This window comes from Pongo pygmaeus, chromosome 10 (genome assembly GCF_028885625.2).
Source record: "Pongo pygmaeus isolate AG05252 chromosome 10, NHGRI_mPonPyg2-v2.0_pri, whole genome shotgun sequence".
In the NCBI taxonomy this organism is placed as follows: domain Eukaryota; kingdom Metazoa; phylum Chordata; class Mammalia; order Primates; family Hominidae; genus Pongo; species Pongo pygmaeus.
Window position 1 is genome coordinate 42613765 of NC_072383.2, and position 25661 is coordinate 42639425.

The following is a 25661-nucleotide window of genomic DNA, read 5'->3' on the forward strand; positions in this document are numbered from 1 at the left end:
TAGTTCCAGAAATTCTTCATCACCTCAAAAGGAAAACTCCTTGTACAATATGAATTTACTTCCCATTCTCCATTCTCTCCAGTTCCTGGCAACCACTAATCTGCTTTCTGTCTCTATGGATTTGCCTGTATATTTTATGTATATATATGGAATCATAAAAGATGCAGTCTTTTATGTCTGGCTTCTTTGACTTAGAATAATGTTTTTAAGGTTTATTCATGTTATAGCATGTATTAGAATGCCATTTCCTTTTATGGCTGAATAACTGTCCATTGTATGTATCTATCACATTTTGTTTATCCATTTATCTATTGATGGACATTGAGTTATTTCCAACTTTTGGCTGTTGTGAAATATGTATTAATTTTATACCTTTAAAAATAAGTATTATTGGGGGGAGGAGCCAAGATGGCCGAATAGGAACAGCTCCGGTCTACAGCTCCCAGCGCGAGCGACGCAGAAGACGGGTGATTTCTGCATTTCCATCTGAGGTACCGTGTTCATCTCACTAGGGAGTGCCAGACAGTGGGCGCAGGTCAGTCGGTGAGCGCACCGTGCGCCAGCCGAAGCAGGGGCGAGGCATTGCCTCACTCGGGAAGCGCAAGGGGTCAGGGAGTTCCCCTTCCAGGGGTGACAGACGGCACCTGGAAAATCGGGCCACTCCCACCCGAATACTGTGCTTTTCCGAACGGCTTAGGAAACGGTGCCCCAGGAGAGTATAGCCCGCACCTGGCTCAGAGGGTCCTACGCCCACGGAGTCTCGCTGATTGCTAGCACAGCAGTCTGAGATTAAACAGCAAGTCGGCAGCGAGGCTGGGGGAGGGGCGCCCGCCATTGCCCGGGCTCGCTTAGGTAAACAAAGCAGCCTGGAAGCTTGAACTGGGTGGAGCCCACCACAGCTCAAGGAGGCCTGCCTGCCTCTGTAGGCTCCACCTCTGGGGGCAGGACACAGACAAACAAAAAGACAGCAGTAACCTCTGCAGACTTAAATGTCCCTGTCTGACAGCTGTGAGGAGAGCAGTGGTTCTCCCAGCACGCAGCTGGAGATCTGAGAACGGGCTGACTGCCTCCTCAAGTGGGTCCCTGACCCCTGACCCCCGAGCAGCCTAACTGGGAGGCACCCCCCAGCAGGGGCAGACTGACACCTCACACGGCCGGCCAGGTACTCCAACAGACCTGCAGCTGAGGGTTCTGTCTGTTAGAAGGAAAACTAACAGAAAGGACATCCACACCAAAAACCCATCTGTACATCACCATCATCAAAGACCAAAAGTAGATAAAACCACAAAGATGGGGAAAAAACAGAGCAGAAAAACTGGAAACTCTAAAAACCAGAGTACCTCTCCTCCTCCAAAGGAACGCAGTTCCTCACCAGCAACGGAACAAAGCTGGACAGAGAATGACTTTGACGAGCTGAGAGAAGAAGGCTTCAGACGATCAAATTACTCCGAGCTACGGGAGGATATTCAAACCAAAGGCAAAGAAGTTGAAAACTTTGAAAAAAATTTAGAAGAATGTATAACTAGAATAACCAATACAGAGAAGTGCTTAAAGGAGCTGATGGAGCTGAAAACCAAGGCTCGAGAACTACGTGAAGAATGCAGAAGCCTCAGGAGCCGATGCGATCAAATGGAAGAAAGGGTATCAGCCCTGGAAGATGAAATGAATGAAATGAAGCGAGAAGGGAAGTTTAGAGAAAAAAGAATAAAAAGAAACGAGCAAAGCCTCCAAGAAATGTGGGACTATGTGAAAAGACCAAATCTACGTCTGATTGGTGTACCTGAAAGTGACGGGGAGAATGGAACCAAGTTGGAAAACACTCTGCAGGATATTATCCAGGAGAACTTCCCCAATCTAGCAAGGCAGGCCAACATTCAGATTCAGGAAATACAGAGAACGCCACAAAGATACTCCTCGAGAAGAGCAACTCCAAGACACATAATTGTCAGATTCACCAAAGTTGAAATGAAGGAAAAAATGTTAAGGGCAGCCAGAGAGAAAGGTCGGGTTACCATCAAAGGGAAGCCCATCAGACTAACAGCGGATCTCTCGGCAGAAACCCTACAAGCCAGAAGAGAGTGGGGGCCAATATTCAACATTCTTAAAGAAAAGAATTTTCAACCCAGAATTTCATATCCTGCCAAACTAAGCTTCATAAGTGAAGGAGAAATAAAATACTTTACAGACAAGCAAATGCTGAGAGATTTTGTCACCACCAGGCCTGCCCTAAAAGAGCTCCTGAAGGAAGCGCTAAACATGGAAAGGCACAACCGGTACCAGCCACTGCAAAATCATACCGAAATGTAAAGAACATCGAGACTAGGAAGAGACTGCATCAACTAACGAGCAAAATATCCAGCTAACATCATAATGACAGGATCAAATTCACACATAACAATATTAACTTTAAATGTAAATGGACTAAATGCTCCAATTAAAAGACACAGACTAGCAAACTGGATAAAGACTCAAGACCCATCAGTGTGCTGTATTCAGGAAACCCATCTCACGTGCAGAGACACACATAGGCTCAAAATAAAAGGATGGAGGAAGATCTACCAAGCAAATGGAAAACAAAAAAAGGCAGGGGTTGCAATCCTAGTCTCTGATAAAACAGACTTTAAACCAACAAAGATCAAAAGAGACAAAGAAGGCCATTACATAATGGTAAAGGGATTAATTCAACAAGAAGAGCTAACTATCCTAAATATATATGCACCCAATACAGGAGCACCCAGATTCATAAAGCAAGTCCTGAGTGACCTACAAAGAGACTTAGACTCCCACACATTAATAATGGGAGACTTTAACACCCCACTATCAACATTAGACAGATCAACGAGACAGAAAGTCAACAAGGATACCCAGGAATTGAACTCAGCTCTGCACCAAGCGGACCTAATAGACATCTACAGAACTCTCCACCCCAAATCAACAGACTATACATTTTTTTCAGCACCACACCACACCTATTCCAAAATTGACCATATACTTGGAAGTAAAGCTCTCCTCAATAAATGTAAAAGAACAGAAATTGTAACAAACTGTCTCTCAGATCACAGTGCAATCAAGCTAGAACTCAGGATTAAGAATCTCACTCAAAACCGCTCAACTACGTGGAAACTGAACAACCTGCTCCTGAATGACTACTGGGTACATAACGAAATGAAGGCAGAAATAAAGATGTTCTTTGAAACCAACGAGAACCAAGACACAACATACCAGAATCTCTGGGATGCATTCAAAGCAGTGTGTAGAGGGAAATTTATAGCACTAAATGCCCACAAGAGAAAGCAGGAAAGATCCAAAATTGACACCCTAACATCACAATTAAAAGAACTAGAAAAGCAAGAGCAAACACATTCAAAAGCTAGCAGAAGGCAAGAAATAACTAAAATCAGAGCAGAACTGAAGGAAATAGAGACACAAAAAACCCTTCAAAAAATAAATGAATGCAGGAGCTGGTTTTTTGAAAGGATCAACAAAATTGATAGACCGCTAGCAAGATTAATAAAGAAAAAAAGAGAGAAGAATCAAATAGATGCAATAAAAAATGATAAAGGGGATATCACCACCGATCCCACAGAAATACAAACTACCATCAGAGAATATTACAAACACCTCTACGCAAATAAACTAGAAAATCTAGAAGAAATGGATAAATTCCTCGACACATACACCCTCCCAAGACTAAACCAGGAAGAAGTTGAATCTCTGAATAGACCAATAACAGGAGCTGAAATTGTGGCAATAATCAATAGCTTACCAACCAAAAAAAGTCCAGGTCCAGATGGATTCACAGCCGAATTCTACCAGAGGTACAAGGAGGAGCTGGTACCATTCCTTCTGAAACTATTCCAATCAATAGAAAAAGAGGGAATCCTCCCTAACTCATTTTATGAGGCCAGCATCATCCTGATACCAAAGCCTGGCAGAGACACAACAAAAAAAGAGAATTTTAGACCAATATCCTTGATGAACATCGATGCAAAAATCCTCAATAAAATACTGGCAAACAGAATCCAGCAGCACATCAAAAAGCTTATCCACCATGATCAAGTGGGCTTCATCCCTGGGATGCAAGGCTGGTTCAATATACGCAAATCAATAAATGTAATCCAGCATATAAACAGAACCAAAGACAAAAACCACATGATTATCTCAATAGATGCAGAAAAGGCCTTTGACAAAATTCAACAACCCTTCATGCTAAAAACTCTCAATAAATTAGGAATTGATGGGACGTATCTCAAAATAATAAGAGCTATTTATGACAAACCCACAGCCAATATCATACTGAATGGGCAAAAACTGGAAGCATTCCCTTTGAAAACTGGCACAAGACAGGGATGCCCTCTCTCACCACTTCTATTCAACATAGTGTTGGAAGTTCTGGCCAGGGCAATTAGGCAGGAGAAGGAAATCAAGGGTATTCAATTAGGAAAAGAGGAAATCAAATTGTCCCTGTTTGCAGATGACATGATAGTATATCTAGAAAACCCCATTGTCTCAGCCCAAAATCTCCTTAAGCTGATAAGCAACTTCAGCAAAGTCTCAGGATACAAAATCAACGTGCAAAAATCACAAGCATTCTTATACATCAATAACAGACAAACAGAGAGCCAAATCATGAGTGAACTCCCATTCACAATTGCTTCAAGGAGAATAAAATACCTAGGAATCCAACTTACAAGGGATGTGAAAGACCTCTTCAAGGAGAACTACAAACCACTGCTCAAGGAAATAAAAGAGGATACAAACAAATGGAAGAACATTCCATGCTCATGGGTAGGAAGAATCAATATCATGAAAATGGCCATCCTTCCCAAGGTAATTTACAGATTCAATGCCATCCCCATCAAGCTACCAATGACTTTCTTCTCAGAATTGGAAAAAACTACTTTAAAGTTCATATGGAACCAAAAAAGAGCCCGCATCGCCAAGTCAATCCTAAGCCAAAAGAACAAAGCTGGAGGCATCACACTACCTGACTTCAAACTATACTACAAGGCTACAGTAACCAAAACAGCATGGTACTGGTACCAAAACAGAGATATAGATCAATGGAACAGAACAGAGCCGTCAGAAATAATGCCACATATCTACAAGTATCTGATCTTTGACAAACCTGACAAAAACAAGAAATGGGGAAAGGATTCCCTATTTAATAAATGGTGCTGGGAAAACTGGCTAGCCATATGTAGAAAGCTGAAACTGGATCCCTTCCTTACACCTTATACAAAAATCAATTCAAGATGGATTAAAGACTTAAATGTTAGACCTAAAACCATAAAAACCCTAGAAGAAAACCTAGGCATTACCATTCAGGACATAGGCATGGGCAAGGACTTCATGTCTAAAACACCAAAAGCAATGGCAACAAAAGCCAAAATTGACAAATGGGATCTAATTAAACTCAAGAGCTTCTGCACAGCAAAAGAAACCACCATCAGAGTGAACAGGCAACCTACAAAATGGGAGAAAATTTTCGCAACCTACTCATCTGACAAAGGGCTAATATCCAGAATCTACAATGAACTCCAACAAATTTACAAGAAAAAAACAAACAACCCCATCAAAAAGTGGGCAAAGGACATGAACAGACACTTCTCAAAAGAAGACATTTATGCAGCCAAAAAACACATGAAAAAATGCTCACCATCACTGGCCATCAGAGAAATGCAAATCAAAACCACAATGAGATACCATCTCACACCAGTTAGAATGGCAATCATTAAAAAGTCAGGAAACAACAGGTGCTGGAGAGGATGTGGAGAAATAGGAACACTTTTACACTGTTGGTGGGACTGTAAACTAGTTCAACCATTGTGGAAGTCAGTGTGGCGATTCCTCAGGGATCTAGAACTAGAAATTGCATTCGACCCAGCCATCCCATTACTGGGTATATACCCAAAGGACTATAAATCATGCTGCTATAAAGACACATGCACACGTATGTTTATTGCGGCATCATTCACAATAGCAAAGACTTGGAACCAACCCAAATGTCCAACAATGATAGACTGGATTAAGAAAATGTGGCACATATACACCATGGAATACTATGCAGCCATAAAAAATGATGAGTTCACGCCCTTTGTAGGGACATGGATGAAATTGGAAATCATCATTCTCAGTAAACTATCGCAAGAACAAAAAACCAAACACCGCATATTCTCACTCATAGGTGGGAATTGAACAATGAGAACACATGGACACAGGAAGGGGAACATCACACTCTGGGGACTGTTGTGGGGTGGGGGGAGGGGGGAGGGATAGCATTGGGAGATATACCTAATGCTAGATGACGAGTTGGTGGGTGCAGCGCACCAGCATGGCACATGTATACATATGTAACTTACCTGCACATTGCGCACATGTACCATAAAACCTAAAGTATAATAATAATAATAATAATAATAAAAGAAAAAACAAACAAACAAACAAACAAAAAAAACAACAAAAAAAAAACAAAACAAACAAAAAAAAGTATTATTTAAACCATTATCCCCAGGAGATGATGTAAACCTTTTTCAGAGCTGATATGTCTTGCTGTATCCCCACCCAAGTCTCATCTTGAATTCCACCCTGCCATGTGGGACTGTGAGTCAATTAAACTTATTTCCTTTATAACTTACGCAGTCTTGGGTATGTTTTTATTAGTAGCATGAGAACAGACTAATACAAGAGCCTTATCTACTTCAATGTTACGTGGTCAAATAATGCTGAGTAAAGTAGATGGCCAGGCAATATTCAGTCGACACAGAATAATGTATTGAGCAAAGTAAAATGCTAGATAAAAAGAAGCATAAAATGTAAATCTTGCCATCAAGAAGCTTATACCAAATTCTGGGATATGAAAGTCAAAAGTCCAGCATTTCCTCACAAGCAAGGCTACTAAGCTGAGTTTATGTTACCAACTCAGGGCTTCTGCTAGAACAATAAGTAGAATCATCACATCTGCATGATTAAAATTCTTACCAAAAAAAAAAAAAAGTACTCTTCCTAGAAAAAAAAGAGAAAACTTTATCCAAAGATAAATCATGGTTTTCCATCCTTAAAGCTACCAAAAGACCAGAAATCGATACTGGAGTCCTTCCTGAGCACCTCCTCACAACACAGGCTAAATAACTAATTTCTGCCTTCCCATTTTTAGTGATCATTCTTTTGTTTCAGGTCCTCTGAGGTTTTCAGACTTACATCAGCAAATTCTTCCTTCAAACAGCTAGGTGAAGCTGGCTTCCTAAACCTCTTGCTGCATCATCATAGAGCATTATGAAGCATAAGAGATAGAAACAGACACAGGGGGCGCTGGGATGCTTCTTTCTCTGTTGGCCGAACTCCAAGTGGCCAATGCCTGACCCAAAGCCAAGGAGACACAGAGGGGTGAGGTTGAGTAAGACAGGGTGGTGACAAGCAGAGTCAGAGACTCAAGATTCCCCAAGTGTCTTCTATGATACAATTGGTTCATATTCTGTCCCAGAATCTGCCACAACTTTCCCTCCTTCACCCTTGTTCAAGTTATCTGTACTGCCTAACTTCTACTGCCCACTGGCTGACTAAAATTGTATGTGTTTTTCCTTTAAGGCTCAATGTAAATCCTACCTTTTACCAAAGAGGCCTTTCTGATATTCCCTTCTGCAATAAAAATAGATGTGATTTCTTCCTTCTCTGGACTTTCTTATCTCACCATATTTATTATAATTACTGGATATTTTATTTTATGTTACTTTTTAAAATTTTTTTGTGGGTACATAGCAAGTGTATATATTTATGGGGCATATGAGATGTTTTGATACAGGCATGCAATGTGAAATAAGCACATCATGGAGAATGGGGTATCCATCCCCTCAAGCATTTATCCTTTGAGTTACAAACAATCCAATTACACTCTTTAAGTAATTGCTGGTTGTTATGAATCATGCTGCTGGGTTATTCTGTTGCTCCAATTGCAGTACAACTGTCAACACTTGATTTTATTAACTCATCCATTCCTTTAGTAAATATTTACTGAATATGAGATCCACAGGAACCATATACTGGTCTGTTTCCCTGCTGACTCAGACTGCTCTTTTTATTCTCTTTTGCCAGCACAACTTTCCCACCATCCCTTAAGGATTGGTGTTTTCCGGAAGTTTGCTCTGAAGTTTCTTCCAACATCTAACATCTGATACAGGTGCAATCACTTCCCTCTCTGGAGCCAATGGCAGATACTACTCATCATTCATGGAACTCCTTCCCACTCTGCCTGATGGTAGCCTTAAATTCTTTCCCAACACAGCACCTGAGAAAGCTATCAATCATTTGGAGATGATAAGCAACATAAAATCTTTCTGTGATCCCTGTTCCTCTCTCCCTGGATGATTTCATCTACTATGACTTTCAGTTTTAATACTTCTGTGAAGATGATTCCCAAACTCTACCAGCAGCCTGACATTTCTCCTGAATTCTAGATACATGTTTCCCGTAACCTGTAGACTTTTTCCACTTACTTTCTCAAACTCAGCTTTGTCAAAAACCCTACTTACCATATACCCCATAAAACCTAGCCTTAGGTATTACTATTTACATAATCACTCAGCCTAGAGACTTCAGACTTATCTCCACTTTCTTTTCTCTCTTGCTGCCCATCTCCATATGCAGTTGATTGTAGGTTATATTAATTCCACTTCATAAATGCCTTTTAAATATACAGTTTCTTATCCTTTTCCACTTCCTCCTTTTAGACCTTCATGGATTGCCTACATGGATTCTTGCAAGAGTCTGTCATTCTCCATAAATGAATCACTCTTCTCTCCAAATTATCCTCTTCTTTGCCATCAATTCTCTTCCTAAAGCATCCATCTGGCCATGGTAGTGGTTTTTTCATTCCCTTTCATGGATCCACAAAATTCTTAAGTGCCATCAAGAAGAAATACCAAATTCCTTTTTAGCGTGGTATCCAGAGCCCTTCGCACTCTGGCCCCAACTACTTTTCCAAGTACACTTCTCATCACTTCTCCAATTCCCAGCTTTCTGCTTCAGCATACCGTACAAGCTACTCCCTAAATACATCATGAACTTTCATACCTGTGTGTCTTTCCTCCTGCTGTATCATCTGCTCAGAATGTTTTTCCCCACTAACTGTTGGGGAAATTCTCTTTCAACGCCTAGCTCTCCCCTTCTTCTTCCATCCCCTTTACCTCTCTCCACCTCCAGCCCAGTCTCCATTAACGGCCTATGTTGCTTTGTCATATGATGGTCTGTTGGGTCTACCCACCAGGCTGGTGACAGCTAGAGTAGTCTTGTTCATTTTTGGATCCATAATATGAATTGCAGAGTTCTAACACATAGTAAAGGATCAGTAAATGTTCTTGGCATATGCCATAGAGAAGCACACCCTATATTCTAAGTCACTTTTCTCTTTGAAGAGTAGCTAGTTGGTAAAATACGATGATTATTTTATCTTGTATTTGAGTCTCATTGTATTTGAGTTTGTATTTGAGTTTGTATTGAGCTTGTATTTGAGTATCATCACTGGATGAGTCTTTAACTGGAAATTGTTGAGTTGCTAATACTTTTCTCAAACCTCCAGTGAAATTTTCTTGGAAAGTTATGCACAGGTGAGGCAATGAATCTAGACTTTGTAAAACAAAATTGTCCCATTATTTTCTTGTTGTAGAAATAAAAACAAAACCATCAAAGCTTGATTGACATAAATGGGAAAAATCCTTTTGTTTTGTGTAATCTGGTATTTTCCTTAAGTAATTTGCTGAGGAGGAAAAGAGCCTTTGCAGGGGGTTCCAGAAGCATTCTTCCCAAGAAAATCTGATTAATTTGAATAGTAGAGTTAGTCTCCAACCTTACCCATAAAAGCCATCCCTAGAAAAAAAGACTTCACACTCACAAGGTGCTTCTACTTCTGGAGACAAATCCAATTTCATGCTGTCTACCCAACCCTGGAAGAAAATCACGACACTGTCAGAAGGAAATATATTTTAAAGAGGGAAACCTTTGTTATGGTAGTGGTTGAGCATAATAATATAATAAAAATTTCCTTGGTCTATGTAATGACATAACTTTTTACTATCAAATATAAAAATTTTGGGTAGCAGAGGCTTAATGCATACTGGGCTTTAAAATTAAAGCTAAAGTAGCTCTGTTGGTGGCAGTTCTCCTCTAAACCAACCTAGTAATATTTACTTGCATTATAAGACTGTATTTAATAAGGCAAATGGGATTGATGAATTATAATACATTGTAGTTTATGAGAGAATAAAGGTCTCCAGTACAGATATTGCTGTCAGCAGTTCTCACTGGAATTCCTTCATGGATTGTGGAGGTTGATTTAAATTATGCAATTCAAAATTTAAGTAGAAGGATTAAGAAATGGATCAAGACAGAGAAAGGTGGAAAAAAATCCCACAAAGCTAAGATACCAGTAAATGAATCTTTCTTACAAAGAAAAAAAATGCCAGCTTACAAATGAGCACTCTCTTTAGTTAGCAGGCTAAATCAGTGTGCAGGCCTAAATAAAGGGAACAATGGACACCTTCTGACACCAGGCTGTGTGTCTGGTGAGCATCCCTCAGTGCAAATGTTAGTACTGTGTGAGTATTTATTGTGTTTCTATAAAGTCCTAATGAGCTCCTTGGGTGAGAGTGAAACCCTTTGCTTTTTCACACTGTGCTCAAGACCCCTAAACTTCATGGGGTCAAATCTAAAGAAAGGGTAATGGACCATGAGGTCCAGCTTAATAGACCTGATATTAACACAGCAGCAAGAATGTCACCAAATGCAAAGTTTAGGGCAAGCAATGAATGAAGTATTTGTTACACTTAAATAATATACAAAGGTTATAACAGAGTAGTGGCACTATATCAATGTCATCATTGCAGGACTTTGAAAATCTCCCATGTATGAAATAACCCTGTAACACGTCTTTTGGTTACAATAAATGAATTTGCTTTCCAACAGCAAATAATAAATTACAATAGAAAGTTATGCAACTGTGTGACTATCTGTAAATCTATAGTTAGTTTTAGGTATTGAAAATCTCTTGCCCATATAAATAATTAGGATACCATTAGTATCTAATACTCATATAAGAGAAATGCATTGTATTCTTCATATTGGTTATACAGTATATATACTTAAATGAACATTTTCTCAAAATGAAACAGAGATTTTTCTTTTATTGGATAAGACAGATATTCTTGCTTTGAAATAAGCAAAACATCACCACACTGAAGATGAGATCATAAGGCAGAACCACTTGTGTAAATATAGGACTCTTTCACCAGACTCCCTCATCCATGGAGTTGTTGGCTCATCACAACAACCCTTGTCTTTTATTACAGTGGAACTTCAGTTCAGATGATGCAATGAAAGCTGCAGACCTGGGATCTGAAAAATTTGCACTCCATGGTTTGATTTGTAAATTAACATTAACGACATCATCACTCACTCTCTCATGGGTAAGAATGGGAAGACCTAGGGGTATGAACCAGTAAAAATATTGTATGCTGCTTCACTTTTCATGTTTTTATTTTCTTGCTGGGTTAATGAAATACTTTTCTTTGGAACTGACTGAAATAGGTTATAAATTATTTGAGAACAGGACTGTGTCTCTACTTCTGCTGTTTTACATTTCTATTCCCCAACACCAAAGACACAGCCACAGTATTCTCTACGTACTCCACACCTGAGGGATATGTTTAGGAAATGTTAGTCATAACTTCCCAACTCCCCTCTTTTTCTATGACTTGATTGTCACAAAAGTGAAAAATTGGCATTTACTCATAAATTTCAGGCAGGACATTGTCAAATTGGTAAGCTAATATATATTCTCACGAACTTTCAGTAGATTACTAACTGCTAACTTCCATTTCACTTTGCATTATTGATTTGATTTCCAGCAGTCTGCCCCATCCACAAATTTTTGGAGGTTAGTGGAATGTCACTTTCATATTTGTAAAATTAGACTAGGTTCAATTAGTTGAAAAACCTCACAGGTTTCAGATAACTACTTTCAACATTGAGATACATAAAGCCAGGATATTTACAAACCAAAAACTACACCAAAGCTCTTAAGTGCTGTGGTTAACTGCCATCATTTCTCTTTGACTAATAAAGATGGGGGAAAAATGACATTATTTTACTTTACTTGTTGTCATTTCCAAAGAAATACAGAGAAATTTAGAAATGGAAGCCAATTAATTTTTAATAATGAAGAGAAACCAAAAGCAGGTTATCTGTTGATGTGGTTGACCCTAAAGAAAGGACCCTAGGACCTAGCCCAATGTGTGTAATACAGGAACATAAAAACTCTTAGCTACCTAAAAATATAATTTCCACCAGCCTGCCAGAATGTCTAGAACTTCTGTAATTGGAGTCATGGCTGCGCATTAAGACAGTTTTTGGTCAGGCGTGGTGGCTCACGCCTGTAATCCCAGAACTTTAGGAGGCCGAGGTAGGCAAATTATTGAGGACAGGAGTTTGATACCAGCCTGGCCAACATGGTGAAATCCTGTCTCTACTAAAAATACAAAAATTAGTCAGGCATGGTGGTGGGGGCCTGTAGTCCCAGCTACTCTGGAGGCTGAGGCACGAGAGTCTCTTGAACCCAGGAGGCAGAGATTGCAGTGAGCCAAAATCATGCCACTGCACTGTAGCCTGTGCGACAGAGGGAGACTCTGTCTCAAAAAAAAAAAAAAAAAAAAGACAGTTTTTAACAGATGCCCATGAAAATGCTGACACAATACATGTACCCAATAAGATCCATCTTCTCTCCGATATGTATTAGCCAAGAGCAAGACATGGTCCAGAGCAAATTGCTTGAACCAAAAGAGAGTAGAGTCTTGAGTAAAGTAGGATGTGAAAGGAATTCTGGAGAGCCAGGAGGCCCCAAAGACAATGGCTGTGGGGAGGAAGACCCAACCTAGGAGAGTAGGGTTGTACTGAAGACTTTGCCTTCTTTGAAATTGGCCACAACACCTGGTTATGCCTATTAGTAAACTGTTTCTAAATGTTTCCCTACAATTAGCAGCTCTTTAAGGAATTTAGATTTATACTTCCTGGCTTAAACATACAGAGGGCAGTTTTATTCTAAAAGAAGTGTGTGATTCATTTCTTCTCATATACTTTTAGAAGTGAGACCTACACAGATGTTAGAAAAGAGGTACTCTCATTTCCAGCTAAGATGGAGTAATAGGGACCAGATTTATCCTTCCATCAGGCACACACACATACACACACACATATGAAACAATGATTTTCAAGACATTTAACTTTAGGAAATGAAGGACAGTGATGACTGAAATGATTTTTAGCAGAGTTTATTTTTAGAGCAGTTTTAGGTTCACAGCAAAACTGAAAGTACAGAGTTCCATATACCCTCCACTTTCCCCCACCTCGCCCCTGACAGACACACACTGTCAACATCCCAAACCAGAGTGGTACATTTATTACAAACAATGAACCTACACTGACACATCATTATAAATCAGAGTCCACAGTTCACATTAGAGTTCACTCTTGGTGTTTTATATTCTAAGAATTTTGAAAAATGTATTAATGACATGTATCCACTATAACAGTATCACTGAGAATAGTTTCACTGCCCTAAAAATCATCCCTTTCCCCAGCCCCTGGCAACCACTGATCTTTTTACTTGTCTTTATGATTTTGCCTTTTCCAGAATGTTATATAGTTGGAATCATACAGTATGTAGCCTTTTCAGATTGGCTTCTTCACTTAATAGTATGTATTTTAGGTTCCTCCATGTCTTTTCATGGCTTGATAACTCATTTCCTCTTAGTGCTGAATAATAGTCCATTGTCTAAATGTACTACAGTTTATTTATTTATTCACCTACTGAAGGACATACTTCCAAGTTCTGGCAATTATGAATAAAGCTGCTATAAACATTTGGGTGCAGGTTTTTGTGTGGGCTTAACTTTTTGATTCATTTGAGTGAATAACAAGGAATGCAATTGTCGGATCATATGGTAAGAGCATGTTTAGTTTTGTAAGAAACCACCAAACTGTTTCTTCAATCATGGTTGTACCATTTTGCATTTCCATCAGCAATGACTGAGAGTTCCTGATGTTCCACACCCTCGTAAGAATTAGATGTTGTCAGTGTGTTGGACTTTTGCTATTCTAATAGATATGTAGCAGTATCTTGTTGTTCAAATTTGCAATTCTCTAATGACATATGATATTGAGTATCATTTCATATCCTTATTTGCCATCTGTGTATCTTCTTTTGTGAGGTGTCTGATCAGATCTTTTTTTTTTTTTAAGACAGAGTCTTACTCTGTCCCCCAGGCTGGAGCACAGTGGTGTAATCTCAGCTCTCTGTAACCTCTGCCTCCCAGGTTCAAGCAATTCTCCTGCCTCAGCCATCCAAGTAGCTGGAGCTACAGGCACGCACCACCATGCACGGCTAATTTTAGTAGAGACGGGGTTTCACCATGTTTGCCAGGCTGGTCTCAAACTGCTGACCTCAAGTGATTCACCCGCGTTGGCCTCCCAAAGTGCTACGATTATGGGTGTGAGCTACTGTGCCTAGCCTGTTCAGATCTTTTGCCCATTTCTTCATTAGTTTGTTCATTTCTCATTGCATTCTAAAAGTTATCTGTATATCTCGAATGTATTCTCTTGAATTCTTTATCTGGTATATCCTTTGCAAATGTTTTCTCCTAGTCTGTGGTTTAACCTCTCATTCTGTTGACAGTGTTTTTCACAGAACAAAAATTTAATTTTAATGAAGTCCAATTTATCAATTATTTCTTTCCTGGAGCTAAAAAGTCATCACCTTGCCCAAAAGCATCTAGATTTTCTCCTGTGTTATCTTCTAGGAGTTTTTGGTTTTGTTTTGTTTTTAATTTCAACTTTTATTTTAGATACAGGTGGGTCCATGTGCAGGTTTGTTACATGGGAATATTGCATGATGCTGAGGTTTGCGGTATGGATCCCATCACCCAGGTAGTGAGCATAGTATCCAGTAAGTAGTTTTTAACCCAGCCCTCTCTCCTTCCCTCCACCCTCTAGCAGTCCACAGTGTCTATTGTTCTCAAATTTATGTCCATGTATGCTCAGTGTTTGTCTCCCATTTATAAGTGAGAACATGTAGTAGTTGGTTTTCTGTTTCTGCATAAATTTGCTTAGGATTATAGTTTCCAGCTCCATCCATGTTGCTGCAAAGGACATGATTTCACTTTTTATGGATGCATAGTATTCCATGGTATACATGTACCACATTTTCTTTATCCAATCTACCATTGATGGGCACCTGGGTTGATTCCAAGTCTTTGCTATTGTGAATAGCACAGCAATGAACATATGAGTACATGTATCTTTTGGGTAGAATAATGTATCTTCCTTTGGATATCTACCCAGAAATGGGATTGTTGAGTCAAATGGTAGCTCTGTTTTAAGTTCTTTGAGAAATCTCCAGACTGCTTTCCACAGTGGTCGGACTAATTTACATTCCCACCAACAGTGTAGAAGTGTTCCCTTTTAACTGCAGCCTCTCCAGCATCTGTGGTTTTTTGACTTTTTAGTAATAGCCACTCTGAGTGGTGTGAAATTGTATCTCATTGTGGTTTTGATTTGCATCTTTCTGATGATTAGTGATGCTAAGCATTTTTTCATATGTCTGTTGGCCACTTGTATGTTTCCTTTTGAGAGGTGTCTCTTCATGCCCTTCACCCATTTTTTAATGGGGTTATTTGGGGTATTTTTCCTTGTTGATTTGTTTAAGTTCCCTATAAATTCTGGATATTAGGCCTTTGTCAGACACATGGTTTGCAGATATCTTCTTCCATGCTCTAGGTTATCTGTTTGCTCTGCTGATAGTATCTTTTGCTGTGCAGAAGCACTTTAGTTTAATTAGATCTCACTTGTCTATTTTTGGTTTTGTTGCCATTGCTTTTGGGGACTCACCCAAAAATTCTTTGCCAAGGCCAATGTTGAGAAGAGTATTTCCTAGGTTGTCTTCCAGGCTTTTTATAGTTTGAGGTCTTGTATCACATTATATAAGTATTATAGCTAATTTTTGTATATGGTGAATGGTAGGGGTTCAGCTTCAATCTACTGCATATGGCTAACCAGTTATCTCAGCACCATTTATTGAATAGGTAGTCCTTTCCCCATTGTTTTGTTGACCTTCTCAAAGATCAGGTGGCTGTAGGTGTGTGGCTTTATTTCTGAGTTTTCTATTCTGTACCATTGGTCAATGTGTCTGTTTCTGTACTAGTACCAAGCTGTTTTGGTTACTGTGGCTTTGTAGTATAGTTGAAAGTCAGGTAGTGTGATGTCTCTGTTATTTTTGCTTAGCATTGCTTTGGCTATTTGGGCTGTTTCTTGGTTCCTCTACCACTATGTCCCTAGTTCAAGCCACCAACATCTCTTGTCTGGATTATTATAACAGACTACTGACTCCTTTCATTTCCAGTTTTGTCTTTCTGTAGCAACCTAAGTGATTTTCTTTAAAATATAATTATTGTCACTTCCCAGCTCTCAATTCTCCAACGGCTTCCCATCACACTGGAACTAAATCTGGATTTCTTACAATGGCACTCCTACATCACCTGGCACTGCCTGCCTCTTGGATTTGTGGCCTCCTGCTCATCTGGTTTGTTTCATACCATCTTTTGCTCATCTAACTCTGGCTGAAATTGGCCATTTTGCTGATCCTCAAAGATGCCATGCTTGTTTTTACATCAGGGCCTGCTAGGGACTGAATTTTGTACCCACCTGCCCCCAACTCAAGTTTATATGTTAAAACCCTAACCTCCAATGCAATATTATTTGGAGATGGGGTCCTTGGAAGGTCTTAGAGTTACATGAGATCATGAGGGTGGAGCCCTTGTGATGGGGCTAGAGCCCTTACGAGAAGAAACACCAGAGAGCTTGCTTGCTCCCACTCTCTCTGCCATGCAAGGACAAAGCAAGATGGCCATCTGCAAGCAAGGAAGGCGGCCGTCCCTGAAGCCCAGCCATGCTGGCACCTTGATCACAGACTTCCAGCCTCCAGAACTGGGAGAAAGTAACTTTCTGTTGTGGAAGCACCCAGTGTATGGTGTTTTGTTACAGCTGCTCAAGTGGACTGATGGGGACTTTGTGCTTGCTCTTTCCTCAATCCAGAACATTCTTTCCTCAGACCTTTGCAGGGTTCTAGACTTGCTCCTCGCCTTTGCAGGGCCCAGGGAAAAAGTGAAAAAAAAGGCTCTTTATTTTATGTTTAAAATGATAAGGCAAGATAACAAACTGCCAAATAGAGTGTACTTTATTCTCCTGCCTTGACAAATGTTCATGATGACAATTTTTTAAGGGTAAAGCTATGGCTATTATATAATATAGTAGGCCAAACATCAATGTTCATTAATTTTAATAATTCTTGTGCATCTCTAGGTGTTCTATTGATGGAACAGCAATGTTTAGAGACTTAATAAGATAAAGACCTACATAATTCAGAAATTATTATATGTTTTATCCATTAAACTTCTTTCTTCCTTTCATTTCAGCAAAATCACTGTGTTTTATAATCAAAATTTTCACAACAATCCATGTTTTGTTGACCATACTGATCTAAAGGATGAAAAATAATGTAATTATATTCAAAATGCACAAAATTTGAATAAATTTTAATAAAAAAGGCAAATTAAATGTAAAAACATTGAAATTATTCTTCAGGCTTTCAAAGAAGTTATTTTTTAAATGTTAAATTATTTATTAAAACTAGGAAGTACATTATCAATGATAACAAATGAACATCAAAATCTTAATAAAATTATTTAAATAAAGGTAAAATTTTATTTCATTTTTTGAAAATTTACTTAAAATGTACTAAATATTTTTATATGTATAAATTACATACAGTTGTAATATTCAATGTCCATTTAATGTAGAAAATAGGATTAATTATAATTAATTTAATTTGGAATTAAGTGAAATTAATTAATTTCTTCAAAACCACAAACCAGAATACAAGGGAAAGGCAGGAAGGAAATGGACATGTGCTTAGCACTACTGGGAACTAATTTGTCATTTTGCAAGAATCTATTCCTTTCTAAGAGGAAGGAGTTAACAATTACATTAATTTTTTTTTTAATTTTAGCACCTCAGCACAACTCACTTGTCCTTATGGCATTAGGACACTATTGCCTTTTGTTATAAAGTCACAGAACAACAGATTTTTGACAAGAGTTTCCCTGGGGCCTGAGGAGTTTTATTCACAAGAAGAGATGTTTAAGGTCATGAACTGTGCTATGCAAGCACCTATGCCTGACCCTGGGTAACAGAAGTGCCATGCATTCTTTAATAAATGTGTTTGTGTGTGTTTGTGATAGGTGGGGACCTCTAGTGTGCTGAGCCCAGGGAAGCTGCCCTCTTGCCTGAGTCTGAGTGTGGTATTACAAAGCTCACTCCTTTCATTCTTTCAGGTCTTGGCTCAAATGTCACCTTACAAGATACTGCCACCCCCCGTGCACACACACACACACACACACACATGCACAAAGACACATACGTATGCAGGCATGCACATATAAATGCTTATCTATACAGACATGTGCCCTATGACTGTCTAGTCCCTCTTCCTATTTAATTTTCTTCAGAGCACTGATTCCTACCTGATATATGTCATATATTAATTTTTTTTTGGCTATCTCCCCAGCTAGAATACAAGCTCTGTAAATAAACAGTCTGTAAATTTATCCTTCCACTCCAGCTCATTCCAGGCATTGTGTACCTGTGTTTAGGGAGGTGGGAATGGGAGCATCAGCAAGAAGGTAATGCAAGGAATCCAGGAAAATGACCCAATTTGCCATTGCCCAGAGATAGTTTGGACAAACACCAAAAAATACTGTTTTCCAGATTTGTATGTTTATCCTTGAAACAAAAGGAATCTTCTCATAAGGTTTTGGTTTGGAAGCTAAGAAATTAAGACTATATTTGCAGACAGTTCTCTTCAGTTTTCTGTAATGAGAACTTGATGGGTCTCTCAGAAGGCTTCCTCACCGTCTGTGGTCCACCTTCACTTGTTTTCTTGAATGAGGTCATGTGATGGCTAATACTGAGTGTCAACTTGATTGGATTGAAGGATGCGAAGTATTGTTCCTGGGTGTGTCTGCAAGGGTGTTGCCAAAGGAAATTAACGTTTAAGTCTGTGGGCTGGGAAAGGAGGACCCACTCTTAATCTGGGAGGGCAAAATCTAATCAGCTTCAATTGAGGCCAGAATAAAAATCAGGCAGAAGAACATGAAAAGACCGGACTGGCTTAGCCTCCTAGCCTACATCTTTCTCCCGTGCTGGATGCTTCCTGCCCTCGAACATCAGACTCCAAGTTCTTCAGCTTTGGGGTTCAGACTGGCTTCCTTGCTCCTGAGCTTGCAGACTTTGTGGGACCTTGTGATCATGTGAGTTAATACTCCTTAATAAACTCCCCTTTGTTTTGTCCCTCTAGAGAACTCTCTCATCACCACGTTACCAAAATGAGACTCTTAACCTTTACAAATATGTATACATGTGAGAGTATTATTTACTGAATATTAAAATGTCAAGTTATATCACACTGTAATCCTAGCACTTTGGGAGGCCAAGGCAGGCAGATCACTTGAGCCCAGGAGTTCAAGACTGGCCTGGGCAACCTGACGAACTGCCATCTCTATAAAAAATACTATTAGCCAGGTGTGGTGGCACACACCTGTAGTCCCAGCTACTTGGGAGGCTGAGTGGGGAGGATTACCTGAGCCTGGAGAGGTTGAGGCTGCAGTGAGCCATGACTGTGCCACTGTACTTTAGCCTGGGGGACAGTGTGAGACTATCTCAAAAAAAAATGTAAAGTTTTAAAGAAAAGGGTGTTGTCTTAGCCCAATAAAACTAAAATGGAAAAACAATCAGCAAGATTACTACTATAATTGAAAACAAAAAATAATTTTGTTGGTAAAGAATTCTCATAAATATTATGTTACTGTATTTCCTAAGCTTTTTTGTCTTTTTCATTTATTTACTCTCTTTCTCTCAAACCATCAATTGTAGATTATACCAGCAATAAGGTATATAAAGGAAGTCATTGTAAAAAGAGTTACTATATCATGACCAAAGCCAAACATACGTAGTTTCTTCATAATACCAGTGAAAGAGAAAAAATGTAGGACTCATCCCATTAAAAAACTTATTAATGATACTTCACTAATAATACAGACTTCACTAAGTCAGCAGTTTAGCTGAAATAGGGGTCAACCTCATCAAAGTTTGCTTCCTTTTTCTCTATTGAAATGTTTCTTCACTAAATTGTTTGTGGTGTGCCTATGCCAATGGCTTCAAAGCATTTTCTTAAAAAAAAAAAAACAAAAAAAAAAAACACCTTAAAACATATGCTCTCCCTACGGAAGTTTTATACAATCTATTACTCTTTTGGAAATTGAATATTTTAAATGGCAGTAACAATCAGTTAGTTGACATAAACATTCAGTAGCTACCCACAATATTTCCATCAAAGGCTAAATAAAAATATGATATTTCATGTTTTATTCTAAAGACTTGGACTCCTTTATAAATAGACAGCAAGAACTGATAGTAATTTGTAGTTTTCTAGGAAAACTCTGCCACCTAGAATTTAAATATGGGAATCTATAGTTAGGAAAATGAAATAGACTTCATAGCTACAGAGAGAAAATATGTCGTACAATTTACATACAATTATCTATGGAAAAAGGAGGGAGGGATATCTTAGTCATAGAATTGTGATGTTGGAGGGCAAGAACTTTGTGAAATTCACAAAGCAACTTTACTTGAGGTTTGAGAAGTTCTTAGGGTAAAAATTACACACAATTAGTAATCATAGCTCTAGGTCTTTCTTAGTTACCTGTGGAGCACGTTTTCTTTAACAAGTCTTCATTAAATTATGATGTGTCAGGAGATGTGCTATCCACTGGAGATGTAAAATTTAGTTCACATTCTAGTGGGGAAGAGCTACATTTTTTTAATTACATTTAAAAATGATAAGTATACAATAGAAACATTTTAAACTACTGTAGAGTCACAGAAAAGGAAGTGATTACCTCTCTATAGAGAAGGAAGTTGGCCAAAGAAGGCTTACACAGGAGGAAATAGATAACTGGCCTCAGTGGATACAAAATACATTAACACTCAATCAACTCCACTTGACACCAGACTAACCGAATCTCTGGCACCTCTATAAACAGACTGCCTGATAAGCATGGCTAGTGGTTGCTTGTGTAGGACCCCACCCACTGGTATGCGTCAAACTTCTCTCACTTGAGCATTTGTATGCTTTTCAAGAGTCAAGAGTGTTGATTCCCCAGTGTTTATGCCAGTTGTACTTACTATTGTAGTTACTCAATGTATTTAAATATTATACAAGCCAGCTCTATTTCAGCATGAAAATGAAGAGAACTGAAGGTCTATAAAAGCTAATGCTTTGGAAAGACTTCATATAATAGTCATTATAAAAAAATTGAAATTGTGGTTACATCAGGGATAGGTAAGACACCTGTAAGTACCTGGAAGAAAATTATAAACACCTAGATTGATTTTGCACTCATATTACTTTGCAAGGGCATTAAATTTCTACTCATCTTAAAATCAAATGAAATCAAAACTAAAAAATGTAAAATGATGCAAAAAGGACACAGATAATGCAATACGAACTATAAGAAATTGTATTAGTCTGTTTTCATGCTGATGATAAAGACATACCTGAGACGGGGAAGAAAAAGAGGTTTAACTGGACTTACAGTTCCACATGGCTGGGGAGGCCTCAGAATCATGGCAGGAGGTGAAAGGCACTTCTGACATGGAGGCGACATGGGAAAATGAGGAAGATGCAAAAGCAAAAACCCCTGATAAAACTATCACATCGCATGAGACTTATTCACTACCACAAGAACAGCATGGGGGAAACTGCCCCTATGATTCAAATTATCTCCCACTAAGTCCCTCCCACAACATGTGGGAATTATGGAAGTATAATTCAAGATGAGATTTGGGTGGGGACACAGCCAAACCATATCAGAAATGTTCATCAGCAAAGAAAAAGCCTTGGCTCCACATTGAAAGTTTGACAATGAAATGATATATTTATACATTTTAATTTAAAACAATTAAAAACTAGGCCATGCGCAGTGGCTTACACCTGTAATCCCAGCACTTTGGGATGCCAAGGCGGGCAAATCATTTGAGGTCAGGAGTTTGACTGGCCAACATGGTGAAAACCCCCTAGTCTTTACTAAAAATACAAAAATTAGCTGGGCTTGTTGGCGGGTGCCTGTAATCCCACCTACTCAGGAGGCTGAGGTGGGAGAATTGCTTGAACCCAAGAGGCAGAGGTTGCAGTGAGCCAAGATTGTGTCACTGCACTCCAACTTGGGTGACAGAGTAAGACTCTGTCAAAAGAAAAAAAAAAAGAAAAAAAAACCTATGGTCATGCATCACTTAATAACAGGGATACATCCTGAGAAGTGTGTTGTTAGATAATTTTGTCATTGTGTGAACATCACAGTGTACTTACACAAGCCTACACATGTAGGCTATATGGTATAGCCCATTGCTCCTAGGCTACAATCCTGTACAGCATGTTGCTGTACAAAATACCGCAGGCAATTGTAACACAATGGTAAGTATTTATATATTGAAACATAGAAAAGGTAATGCATTGTGCTGTGACATTACAACATCACTAGCCAATAGGAATTTTTCAGTTCCATTATACTCTTGAGGGATCACCATCATATATATGTGCTTCATCATTGGCCAGAGCATTGTCATGCAGTGTCTGACCCTAATTAAAAATAATTTTTATATATAGAAAAAGGTAATTAATAAAATAAATAGACAGATGATAGATAATTGATAATTAGATCACTCTATCAATTACAGATCCAATTTCCTTGGTTAAGAAGACATAGTGGTTAAGAGCACAGACTCTGGAACCAGATTGCATAGGTCAAATTCTGGTTCCACCACTTATGAGCTATGTTGCCTCAGGCAAGTAGTCAAGTTAATCTCTTTGTACCTTAGTTTTATCACTTGTTGAAGGGGGCTAATAATATAGTTTTTCTAAGAGATTTATCTTAAAGATTAAATTAGTTAGTATATATAAAGAACTTGAAACAACACCTGATACAATAAATGTTGTATAAGTCTTGGCTATTACCAGCATAGCTATTACCAGTACTAGTAATAGAACTAGTACTACTACTAATACTGATAACTGTATTTTGCCAGGGAGAGAGACAGAAGAAGGATGGGAAGAGGAGAATGCATTTCCAAGAGGGAATGACCTGCAAACCATGCCAACTGTAAGTGTAGTGCATTTGGGAGAGATAAACAATGAGGCAGTCTTAGGTTTGATGGCAAAGTTGCTTTTCTGTCATTCCATTCCTAGTGTACCCTCTACCTCTAATTCTCTCTGCTCTCCTGATCATTTATTATATGTCAGGTTTTGAGATGCTGATGAACAAGAGTGATCTCAAAATTTCACAAATTTATAATTTAGCAGGAAATTTTGGTATGTAAATCATATGTTATTAAGAATATACATGCTGTTAAGAATGTATTATACATTCTATATATAAAAATGTTATTGGTGCAAAGAACAGCATGTGAGAAACTCACCTGAGAGATATGATGGAAAGTGATAATTGAGCTGGATGTTAAGAATGAATAAGTGTTTATTCATAAATAGCAGCATAAAATAATTAGCATCCAACATGCCTAATTGCCATCACTAGACTTACTAGACAAGGCAATCAGAGTGCCCTTTTCAAGTAGTTAGAACAACAAAGAAACCTTCTGACTATAGTAAAAGATTTGGAAAGTATAACATTTATATCACAAGGTCATTGTTATTTTCTATTTGATTTATCCTTGATAAAACTCTGAAATGTGTCATTAAGCCAAACCACCCTTAAGTTAAATGCCTTCTGAAATACTTTTTTTTCTGTTTTCCTATTTTTTAGCTTTCTAACTTGAACAACTGGCAAGATAAAAATGAACATGAAATGTTGAGAACAACCACCAAGAAAAGGCTATAACCATTGTTCACTGTCTTTCCTTTCAGCACAATAAAATAAAAGGAGATTCCATAAAATAATTTCACTTTGATACCATGCATTGTGGGCAATCTCATTCTGGCATTTTCATTCTGTGCCTCATGTTGACATTATCGACTTGAGGGAGGGAGAGAGCTATCTTCTTAAGGAATGCTCACTAAATATTTGAAATGAACAATGATGAGATCAAGCATTCAGCAACAGAATTTAGCATAGAAAAGCAGCTATAGCACCAGTCCTGAAGTTAACCAACCCTGGATCCAACTCCTACTCCACTGCTTATTTGCTGTGTGACAATGGAAAAGTTACTGAACTGTGAACTTCATTTGTAAAATGCAGATACTAATTCTTACCCTCTACCATTTCTGGAATATCAAGTAAAATTTGTAATAGAACACTTGTACATTGTAGAGAGTTAATGAATGTTTCTTGAATGAATAAAGTTATTTTCATTCATCAGCTTTTTGAAAAATACTTCATTGGTTTTTCATTACAACAGTAATTGTATTTGTCTGCTATGGTTGCCATAACAAAGTACCACAAATTGGGTAGTTTAAACAACAGTAATGTATTGTCTCACAGTTCTGGAGGCTGGAAGTCCAAAATCAAGGTGTTGGCAGGGTTGGTTCCTTCGGAGAGCTGAGAGAGAAGGATCTCTTCCAGGCCTCTCTCTGTGGCTTATAAATGGCTACCTTCTCACTGTGTCTCTTTACATTGTCTTTCCTCTATGTACATCTGACTCTGTATCCATATTTCCCCTTTTTATAGGATACCAGTCAGAAGGGCACCTATTCCAATATTATCTCATCAGAACTAATTGTATCTGCAATAACCCTGTTTCCAAATAGGTCAAATTCTGAAGTACTGGGGGTTAGGACTTGAACATATAAATTTTGGGGGATGAATTTCAATCTATAACAGTAATAAAGGCTCTCTGTAATATTTCAAGCTATATAGGGATATAAAAAATTAATATTGGCTGGGCGCGGTGGCTCACGCCTGTAATCCCAGCACTTTGGGAGGCCGAGGCGGGCGGATCACGAGGTCAGGAGATCGGGACTTCCATCCTGGCTAACACGGTGAAACCCCATATCTACTAAAAATACAAAAAAATTAGCCGGGCGCGGTGGCGGGCGCCTGTAGTCCCAGCTACTCGGGAGACTGAGGCAGGAGAATGGCCTGAACCCAGGAGGCGGAGCTTGCAGTGAGCCAAGATCGCGCCACTGCACTCCAGCCTGGGCGATGGAGGGAGACGCTGTCTCAAAAATAAAAAAATAAAAAAATAAAAAAAATTAATATTATTCTCCTATGATCCTAAGTGAAGTAACTCAGGAATAGAAAACCAAATGTTACATGTTCTCACTCATAAGTGGGAACTAAGATATGAGGATGCAAAGGCATAAGAATGGCACATGGACTTTGGGAACTCATGGAGAAAGAGTGGGAAGGGGTTGAGGGATAAAAGACTAGAAATTGTGTACAGTGTATACTCCTCAGGTGATGGATGCACCAAAATCTCACAAATCACCACTAAAGAACTTACTCATGTAACCAAACACCACCTGTTCACCAGTAACCTATGGACATAATTTTTTT

The 25661-nt window shown here is 38.7% G+C and overlaps 1 long non-coding RNA gene across 1 annotated transcript; it reads left to right on the forward strand.

The window, feature by feature from the left end:
- Positions 1-401: 401 nt before the first annotated feature.
- LOC134740369 (uncharacterized) lies at positions 402-24095 on the forward strand. Its single transcript, XR_010127791.1, has 4 exons — positions 402-491; positions 11340-11456; positions 23239-23312; positions 23973-24095. It is a non-coding gene; the product is annotated as an uncharacterized LOC134740369 (long non-coding RNA).
- Positions 24096-25661: the final 1566 nt, after the last annotated feature.